The sequence below is a fragment of the Myotis nattereri genome, assembly GCF_964212035.1.
Source record: "Myotis nattereri genome assembly, chromosome: 10".
Lineage (NCBI taxonomy): Eukaryota > Metazoa > Chordata > Mammalia > Chiroptera > Vespertilionidae > Myotis > Myotis nattereri.
In genome coordinates this window covers 2,017,336-2,028,027 of record NC_138085.1, presented here as the reverse complement: position 1 = coordinate 2,028,027, position 10,692 = coordinate 2,017,336, and the positions used below count along the sequence as shown (strand labels likewise).

General features: G+C 62.5%; 1 protein-coding gene across 1 annotated transcript in view; it reads left to right on the top strand.

Annotated features, from left to right (window-relative positions):
* The first annotated feature begins 6,883 nt into the window (after positions 1-6,883).
* The window catches only part of IL1R1 (interleukin 1 receptor type 1), a 54,021-nt gene continuing 50,212 nt past the window's right edge, over positions 6,884-10,692 (top strand). Inside the window, exon 1 of the mRNA XM_081101634.1 lies at positions 6,884-7,037. The gene's annotated coding sequence lies outside the window, so the exon portion shown is untranslated. The remainder of the gene's footprint in view (positions 7,038-10,692) is intronic.

Below are 10,692 nucleotides of genomic sequence, written 5' to 3'. Positions count from 1 at the left end.
GGAAGTCCATGTAGGCCAGTGGTTTCTAAGCCTATCGCAGGGACGCTGTGGTTCTGTGAGCGGTGGCTGGCAGTTCCATAATAACAAAAATAGCTGTAGCCAGACTCGCAGAGGCCCTGTGGGCAAAGAGGTCATTTTCTTTATTTGCCACAATTAAAGTCAACTTAGCTCATGCACCTTCATTTCCATCTGCTGCCAGGAAAACCATCTTCCAATTCAGTTGCTTAAGCTCCACGATTACTTCACTCCTTGGGGTAGCAGCACATCATTCAAAATTCTTCCCTCTCCAGACGCCTTTTGTCTCCGGAGGGTGACTGGCACTCTCGGCGGGGCACAGGCCACACAGGCCACACAGGGCACACGGGGCACACGGGGCACATGGGGCACACAGGGCACACGGGGCACACGGGGCACACAGGGTACACAGGGCACACAGGGCACACAGGACGCACGGGGCACACGGGGCGCACGGGGCACACAGGGCACACAGGGCACACAGGCCACACGGGGCACACGGGGCACACAGGACACACAGGCCACACAGGGCACACAGGGCACACGGGGCACACGGGGCACACGGGGCACACGGGGCACACAGGGCACACAGGGCGCACAGGGCACACGGGGCACACAGGGTACACAGGGCACACAGGCCACACAGGGCACACGGGGCACACGGGGCACACGGGGCACACGGGGCACACAGGGCACACAGGCCACACAGGGCACACGGGGCACACAGGCCACACAGGGCACACGGGGCACACAGGACACACAGGCCACACAGGGCACACGGGGCACACAGGCCGCACAGGGCACACAGGACACACAGGGCACACAGGGCACACAGGGCACACAGGGCACACAGGGCACACAGGCCACACGGGGCACACAGGGTACACAGGGCACACAGGCCACACAGGGCACACGGGGCACACGGGGCACACAGGGCACACAGGCCACACGGGGCACACGGGGCACACAGGCCACACAGGGCACACGGGGCACACAGGACACACAGGCCACACAGGGCACACGGGGCACACAGGCCGCACAGGGCACACAGGGCACACAGGACACACAGGGCACACAGGGTACACAGGGCACACAGGGCAAACGGGGCACACGGGGCACACGGGGCACACAGGGCACACAGGCCACACAGGGCACACGGGGCACACAGGCCACACAGGGCACACGGGGCACACAGGCCACACAAGGCACACGGGGCACACCGGACACACAGGCCACACAGGGCACATGGGGCACACAGGCCGCACAGGGCACACAGGACACGCAGGGCCCACAGGGCACACAGGGCACACAGGGCGCACAGGCCACACAGGGCGCACAGGGCACACAAGGCACACAGGGCACACAGGTCACACAGGGCACACAGGCCACACAGGGCGCACAGGGCACACAAGGCACACAGGGCAGACAGGGCACACAGGGCACACAGGCCACACAGGGCGCACAGGGCACACAGGGCACACAGGGCACACAGGGCACACAGGGCACACAGGGCTCACAGGGCACACAGGGCGCACAGGGCACACAGGGCACACAGGGCACACAGGCCACACAGGGCGCACAGGGAACACAGGGCACACAGGGCACACAGGGTGCACAGGACACACAGGGCACACAGGGCACACAGGGCGCACAGGGCACACAGGGCGCACAGGGCACACAGGGCACACAGGGCACACAGGGCGCACAGGGCACACAGGCCACACAGGGCACACAGGGCACACAGGGCGCACAGGGCGCACAGGACACACAGGGCGCACAGGGCACACAGGGCGCACAGGGCACTCAGGGCACACAGGGCACACAGGGCACACAGGACACATAGGCCACACAGGGCACACAGGGCACACAGGGCGCACAGGGCGCACAGGGCACACAGGACACATAGGCCACACAGGGCACACAGGGCACACAGGGCACACAGGGCACACAGGGCACACAGGACACACAGGGCACACAGGCCACACAGGGTACACAGGGCACACAGGGCGCACAGGGCACACAGGGAACACAGGGCACACAGGACACACAGGGCACACAGGCCACACAGGGCACACAGGGCACACAGGGCACACAGGGCACACAGGACACACAGGGCACACAGGCCACACAGGGCACACAGGGCACACAGGGCGCACAGGGCGCACAGGACGCACAGGGCGCACAGGGCGCACAGGGCGCACAGGGCGCAAAGGGCGCACAGGGCACACAGGGCGCACAGGGCACACAGGGCACACAGGGCACACAGGACACACAGGGCACACAGGGCACACAGGGCACACAGGGCACACAGGCCACACAGGGCACACGGGGCACACAGGCCACACAGGGCACACGGGGCACACAGGCCACAAAGGGCACACGGGGCACACAGGACACACAGGGCACACAGGACACACAGGGCACACAGGGCACACAGGGCACACAGGGCGCACAGGGCACACAGGGCACACAGGGCACACAGGGAACACAGGGCACACAGGACACACAGGGCACACAGGCCACACAGGGCACACAGGGCACACAGGGCACACAGAACACATAGGCCACACAGGCCACACAGGGCACACGGGGCACACAGGCCACACAGGGCACACGGGGCACACAGGCCACACAGGGCACACGGGGCACACAGGACACACAGGCCACACAGGGCACACGGGGCACACAGGGCACACAGGACACACAGGGCACACAGGCCACACAGGGCACACAGGGCACACAGGGCACACAGGACACACAGGGCACACAGGCCACACAGGGCACACAGGGCACACAGGGCGCACAGGTCACACAGGGCACACAGGGCACACAGGGCACACAGGACACATAGGCCACACAGGCCACACAGGGCACACGGGGCACACAGGCCACACAGGGCACACGGGGCACACAGGACACACAGGCCACACAGGGCACACGGGGCACACAGGCCGCACAGGGCACACAGGACACACAGGGCACACAGGGCACACAGGGCACACAGGGCACACAGGGCACACAGGCCACACGGGGCACACAGGGTACACAGGGCACACAGGCCACACAGGGCACACGGGGCACACGGGGCACACAGGGCACACAGGCCACACGGGGCACACGGGGCACACAGGACACACAGGCCACACAGGGCACACGGGGCACACAGGCCGCACAGGGCACACAGGGCACACAGGACACACAGGGCACACAGGGTACACAGGGCACACAGGCCACACAGGGCACACGGGGCACACGGGGCACACGGGGCACACAGGGCACACAGGCCACACAGGGCACACGGGGCACACAGGCCACACAGGGCACACGGGGCACACAGGCCACACAGGGCACACAGGGCACACCGGACACACAGGCCACACAGGGCACATGGGGCACACAGGCCGCACAGGGCACACAGGACACGCAGGGCCCACAGGGCACACAGGGCACACAGGGCGCACAGGCCACACAGGGCGCACAGGGCACACAAGGCACACAGGGCACACAGGGCACACAGGGCGCACAGGGCACACAGGGCGCACAGGGCACACAGGGCACACAGGGCACACAGGGCACACAGGACACATAGGCCACACAGGGCACACAGGGCACACAGGGCACACAGGCCACACAGGGCACACAGGGCACACAGGGCGCACAGGGCGCACAGGACACACAGGGCACACAGGGCACACAGGGCGCACAGGGCACACAGGGCGCACAGGGAACACAGGACGCACAGGGCACACAGGGCACACGGGGCACACAGGGCACACAGGGCACACAGGGCACACAGGCCACACAGGGCACACAGGGCACATAGGACACACAGGGCACACAGGGCACACAGGGCACACAGGGCACACAGGGCACACAGGGCACACAGGGCACACAGGGCACACAGGGCACACAGGGTAAACAGGACACACAGGGCACATAGGACACACAGGCCACACAGGGCACACAGGGCACACAGGGCACACAGGCCACACAGGGCACACAGGACACACAGGGCACACAGGGCACACAGGGCACACAGGCCACACAGGGCACATAGGACACACAGGCCACACAGGGCACACAGGGCACACAGGGCACACAGGGCACACAGGCCACACAGGGCACACAGGACACACAGGGCACACAGGGCACACAGGGCACACAGGGCACACAGGCCACACAGGGCACACAGGGCACACAGGGTAAACAGGACACACAGGGCACACAGGGCACACAGGGCACACGGGGCACACGGGGCACACGGGGCACACAGGGCACACAGGCCACACAGGGCGCACAGGACACACAGGGCACACAGGCCACACAGGGCACACAGGGCACACAGGCCACACAGGGCACACAGGACACACAGGGCACACAGGGCACACAGGGCACACAGGGCACACAGGGCACACAGGACACACAGGGCGCACAGGGTGCACAGGGCACACAGGACACACAGGGCGCACAGGGCACACAGGGCACACAGGGCACACAGGACACACAGGGCACACAGGGCACACAGGGCACACAGGACACACAGGGCGCACAGGGCACACAGGGCACACAGGGCACACAGGCCACACAGGGCGCACAGGGCACACAGGGCACACAGGGCACACAGGACACACAGGGCACACAGGGCGCACAGGGTGCACAGGGCACACAGGACACACAGGGCACACAGGCCACACAGGGCACACAGGGCACACAGGGCACATAGGCCCTGCAGGCCACCGTTATGTCTGTTTCTCAGATCACTGGTCAGGCTGCTCAGGTCACTGTGACTTGTCGTGGGCATTGCTAGTTTTTCCTCATCGAATTCGGCTGTGCTCTGAGCAGCTTGGCAGGTAAGAGAGACTGGACACCTCAGGGAGCAGGCTGCTCTGCAGGAAGGGCCTGGGATGGCAGACCGTCCAGTCTTCCCAACGGTGCATCCTGGGGGGAGGGCAGCGAGGAAGGCGCGCTCCGCCAGGCGTCCCAAGGCTTCAGAGGTGCTTTCTGCTCCCACACATTCTTGTCAGACGCCTCTGCCTGTCGCCCTGTGGGGTGTGTTTGTCACTGAAGCACGCACTCGCATTCAGAGCACCGGTGTGGTGCTCAGTGGAGCAGAGAGTGAAGTAGGAGGGACAGCCGCTCCGCAGGGGGTGAGCAAGGCAGCTGGGCCCCCGGAGGTGCCAAGGAAAGGGGACAGGGAGGGGTGGTGGTGGAGAAGGGAAAGCCGTCTGCACACTGAGGGAGGGGAGGAAGCCCAGGGCCGCCAGAGGAGAGTGGTTACAGGTGAGAAGGGAAGGTCTTCAAACCCGTTCCCACTCGCGTGTGTGTGAGAGCCCACCTGGGTCTATGTGTTATCAGGGAACTTGGGGTAGGAGTGGGTGGGAGGTGCTAGAATGTAAAGGAAAAAAAGAAAAGGAAAGTATAACTTCACTTCCACATCATTGCACACGTCAATTTTTCTCTCTACTTGCAAACAATCTTCATTCACTACACAAGTGGTGGGACCCATCCATGCTCCCCAGCATGTGGCGCCTGGCCTGGGGCTGCAGCGGGCCGGGCGCCCATTGTGGACGCGGTGCTGTAGGAGCGCAGGTGGAGGCTGGGGAAGGGCCCTGCTGGGGGCTGTGAGAACAGCTGCCCACAGCCTGGCTGCGTAGTGGAACCGCCTGGGCGTTTCCCAAATGTGCCTCAGCCCCCGATTCAGATATGGCTGATCTGGGTGTCCGAAGTCAGGTCTCCCCGGCTCCTAATGTGTAGACAGGTTGCGAGAACCAGAACCCTAAAGAGAGGGAACTTCTGACGAATTCTCATAGTATGATGTCACCTGTTCCCCTGAGAAAGAGGACTCATGCAAGCTCTGGGACCAGATAAAACAAACGGGGAATTGTAATAGGCCGCAAGGCATATGAGGCTCCGGATTATTGCTGCCTGCTCCTTCATGCAGGTGATGGGGCTATGGAAGGATGGGGCAGGGAGACAGCCCGGAGGGTCGCGGGCAAGGCTGCTGAGCTGTGGCAGGAAGGAAGCAATCATTTACTCTGTGCCTCCTGGGAAGAGGGCCCAGGAACCCTCAAGGCAGGCCGGGCTGCAGCTGCTTGCTGGCGCTGGCCTGGCAGCAGAGAGTGGAGGGGAGAGCAGGCCGCGCTCCTGGCTGTTGGCCTGGGCCTGCTGCAGGGCGCCCTTCCTCCCCACCTGCGAGGGGTTTGAGGTGTGCTCCCAGCCATTCATTGCATCTCTCTGAGTGAGAGCTCATTTGCAAAATCAGTCCCTGGACTAAGTGGGTTTTAAGCTTAACAGAATAGTCCCATCTGGCCAAGAAGCCCGGCCTCAAGACTGTGGCGCCCATAAGGGGCTGTGCCATCGGCCGCATGACAATCAACAGTCATCAGGGCTCCAGGGTCCGATCTGCTGCGCGCTGTTTGCAGTAATTGCTCGTGGGATCTCTCGCGTCACTCCGTGAGGTGGGAGCTGTTATGATCCCTTTTCATGGCACAGGAAACCGGGGTGTAAAGAAATTAGCGACTTGTCGCGGAGTTCACAGTCAGCCAGACAGGGCTGGGGCCAGCAGCGTCGGCCTCCGCGAGCTCAGGCCCGGGGCCTGGCTGGCTAGCAGCCCAATCCCGAGGTCAAGGTGAGGAGTCCCCGCGCACTTAGGGCGGTACCACCGGCCGCCCCGCAGCCCCCGCGGCGGCGTCCTGGCGCCCGAGGGCCGCGGGGGGCGGGCGGGGGCGGCCGCGGCCGGAACCGGGGTGAGGCTGGGGCGCCCGGCCAGCTCCCTCGCGTCCATCGCCGGGCCTCGCAGTCTCCGCCCTCCGCCCGCCTCCGCGCCGCGGGCTGGAGCCGGAGCCGCGCCCGCAGTCCCGCCGTCCCGTCCCCGCGCAGGGCGGGCGCTGCTCGCGCAGCCGACGGCCGGGAACGCGGCGGCACAGGAGGGATCTGCCCTGCGCCGCCCCGAGCGCCCTCGCTCGGCTCCCGGGGAGCCCGGCGGGCGGGCCGCCACCCGCAGGTCCCGCGGGGCCGCCCAGGTAGGAGAGGCTGGGGCGGGCGGGCGGCCCGGTGGGGCGGCGCGAGGCGGACACCGCGCGAGGCGGACACCTGCGCGAGTCCTCAGCGCGCAGCAGGCTCCTTTCTCAGCCACCCGGGTCTCGGCGAGTGTGGGGCGGGCGGGGGCGGTTCATCCATGGGGTGCCTGCTTGTTTCTGTTCCTGTTCGGAGCAGGATAAGGTGTTGGATCCCTTGAAGGCGTGCCTTGCCGGTGTCTGCACAGCTGTTCTAGGTGTGTGCGCAGGTGGCGTGTGTGTGTGTGTGTGTGTGTGTGTGTGTGTGTGTGTGTGTGTGTACGTTGCTTCCAGGCCTTGTAATCCGGCCAAGTTCAGCTGGTTTAGGAGTGTCCCTCGTAGGGGTAGGGGTTCAGGAGTTTAGCTCCTAAGGGTGTAGGCTCAGAAGGTCCGGCTCCCAGACAGGACAGGGAGAAGGCCCTGCGCACAGGGGACGGGCCACTGTGGAGCCTCCCGGTCAAGGGTGACCCTGGGGGACTCCAAGAGGGCACTCCTTCCAACAGGCGTGCCCAACACCTCACCGTGTGCGCGGCCCTTTCCGCTGATGCTCGCACCCTCCCCCAGTCCGAGGGGTGCTGTCACCCGCCTCTCACATCAGAGCAGCTTGGCCACGTGCTGCGGAGCCAGAGCCCGAGCCCGAGCCGTCGCCCTGGGCTCCAAGCCCCAGCCTTCTCAGAGGCAAGACGGCGCCAGGTCCCTCCCAGCCGGGAAGGAGGAATGTTGCTGAGCCGGTGCGAATTCCAGTTCCTGCCCCGCTGTCCGAGTGCTTCCAGGGGGCAGGGGTGCTGGTCTGATGGCACCTCCCGGTGGTTGTAGCTCCAGCGCTTAGACGCGGAGCGAGGAGCAAGGGCCATGACGCGCGCGGGAAAGGTCAGCTGGGCTCACGCACCGCGCGGGGGATGCCTGGCGCCGGGCGGGGTCGGCTTCTGGAAGGCGGACATCAGGGCTCCTTGCCTGTGAGGAACTCGGAGAGGCAGGCTGCTGGGAGCTTGGGCACCCTTTTTCCTCTCTACATTACTATGCAGCTGTGGGGATTTTTTCCTCCCTTGACTCCTTTAATTTCTTTTTTATTTAATATCCTATTCATGATTTCACTTAATATTCTATATGCATGGCCTATATTATGGTGTGTGCTACACAAAGGGGGGCTTTGGGATGAGGATCTGGTGGGAGGAGGTGCGGACCCCTGGCTTATGTCGTCTCATTGGCTAGCTGACACGCTGCCCCTGTGGAGCAGCCCCTGTCCTCCGCTCTTGGGGGGCCTCCCTGTGGCCTCAGAAAGGGTAATTGACCTGGATTCTCACATGACCAAACCCCTCGTTTCTAACAGGCCTGCTGAGCCTGAGCCTGGTGTGGCATGCTGTGCGCTAGGCTTTCTTTATGGCTTTGAGCAAGTAGCATCTTTTGAGTCATTCCTTTCCTCTTGGTGAAACATTTCTGATAGTACCTATATTCCCTTACTTACCTAACAAGTGCTTACTGACTCTCTGCCAGGTGCCAGGTGCTGTTTGAGTGCTGAGGAGAGCAGGCGGCTCAGGTGGATGGAAACCGTGCCCTCTGATGGCCACTGTGGGCCTCCAGCTCGAGGAGGACACTGGGGGCCTAGCTACAGACACGGAGAAGAGTGCTATGAAATGGGCCCCTGTGGGCAGGACGGGGCCCGCTGGCTGCTCACAGCCGGACGCTGCTCCGCTCCTGCAGTGGAGACGGGAGGGCGGTGGGCAGGGACACGGCGCCTGGGGTCCCTAAAGAATGGCAGGGAGTTGAGCTAGACTTTGAGGCTTGGACCAGGCAGATGGGGTGCAGCAGGGGGAGGCGGGTGCACGCCTGGGGGCAGGTGCCGGTGCTGTGGAGAGAATGTCCTCCGGGGCATGTCAGTGAAGCTACACAGCCTGGGGGTAGGGAGACGCAGAGATTATGATAAGGATGCTTGCTACATGACGGACGTGCCACTTTCAAGGACTCGACTCACTGGCAGGGCCAGCCCTCATTCCATCGGCTGCTGTCCTCAGGCGTCGTTCGTCTTCCTCTTTCCAGGCTATGTGGCCTGGCTGGGTCTGCACTGCTGGCTCTCCGGGCCCAGAAGTGTGGCTGCAGGTTCCTGGCCGAGGCACCTGGGGACACAGAGCGCCCTGGCACCAGAGACCCCACCATGTGTCGAAGGGGCCTGGAGTTCCTCCCACCCCTGGCTGCCGCACACCTTCGGAGTCTGCACCATCTCTTCTTTTCATGCATGTGGCAGAATAATGGAGGCAGTTTTTTTGTTCCTGCCTGTTCTGGAAAGGACATATAAGATGCCGTAAGTTAAAAATAGGATACAATAGAAACTAGAGCAGAGACAACGTGGAGCCGAGTGTAGAAATGAATCAGCCGTCCCCACCCACGGCCTTACCTCCACGGTTTCAGTTACCCACGATCAACCGCAGTCTGGAAATATTAAATGAAAAGTTCCAGAAATAAGTTGTGAATTGTGCGCTGCTCTGAGAAGCGTGATGAAATCACGCACCATCCCACTCATCCTGCCGGGACGTGATCACGTCTTAGCCCAGCGTCTCCACGCTGTGGACACTCCCGTCTGTCCGTCACTTCGCAGTGTCGCCGTGCATGGGCTCAGGTCACCCTATTTACCTTAATGACGCCCCGAAGTACAAGAGTGTGGTGCTGGCAATCAGATATGCCAAAGGGGAGCCCTACAGTGCTCCCCTCAAGGGAGAAGGTGCGTATATATAGAAAAACACTTAATCAATAGAGGGTTTGCTGCTGTCCCAGGCTTCAGGCATCCTCTGGGGTCTTGGAAGGTACCCCCATGGGTAAGGGAGAACTACTGTGAAATGTGAACCTCACTGTACTGTACATATATATTTAGATATACAGTATATAAATATATATATTTTTTATATATTTATATATAAATATAAAGTTGCCACATGGGGCTGCATATGTGGAGGTGAGCCTGGTGCCTCCACCTGGCCTGCACCTTGGCACTCAGATTTACCAGGACTGGACCTGGAGAAGCAGCTCTGCATGCTCAGGGGCATGCCTGTGACTCTGGCCCCCAGGGGAGTCTAGCATGATGCCCGGGCTGGTAGCACTGATGCCCGTGTGCAGGCAGTGGAGAAGGTGCCTGGTGGGCATGGTGGTCTGTGTTTTCCAGCGGGAAGAGAAGTGCTAGGAAGTGAGAGCATTCCTGGCGCAGAGGGGAGCAGGACATTCCCGAGGGCCCCGCTGACGATCGAGTTTGCGGCTGTCGCTTGTGGTGACTCCCAGTGAAGTGGAGTTTGGTGACGCATCTCAGCTGGATCAGGCGCTGGGTTCAGCGGGTGGGGTCACGGCACCTGGGCTCTGCACACCTGGCTTTCCAGACTGGGACTCACGGAGCCCTGCAGTGCCGCCGGGCTGCCTGCTGAGACCCAGATGAGTGCCATCACCTCGTTCTCAGCCCAATACCCCTTTAATGCCAGTGTTTTAAAACACCCTTTTAAAACTCCTGAAGTAGTATAACAAAACTTACCTACAGCATAGCTTCCAAATAATCAACATAGGAGCGAGATGTAAAAGTAACCTGTATTAAAATTGTATATTTTGGTGTGTGGATGTTTGGGCAGAGCCAGCTGGGACCCCA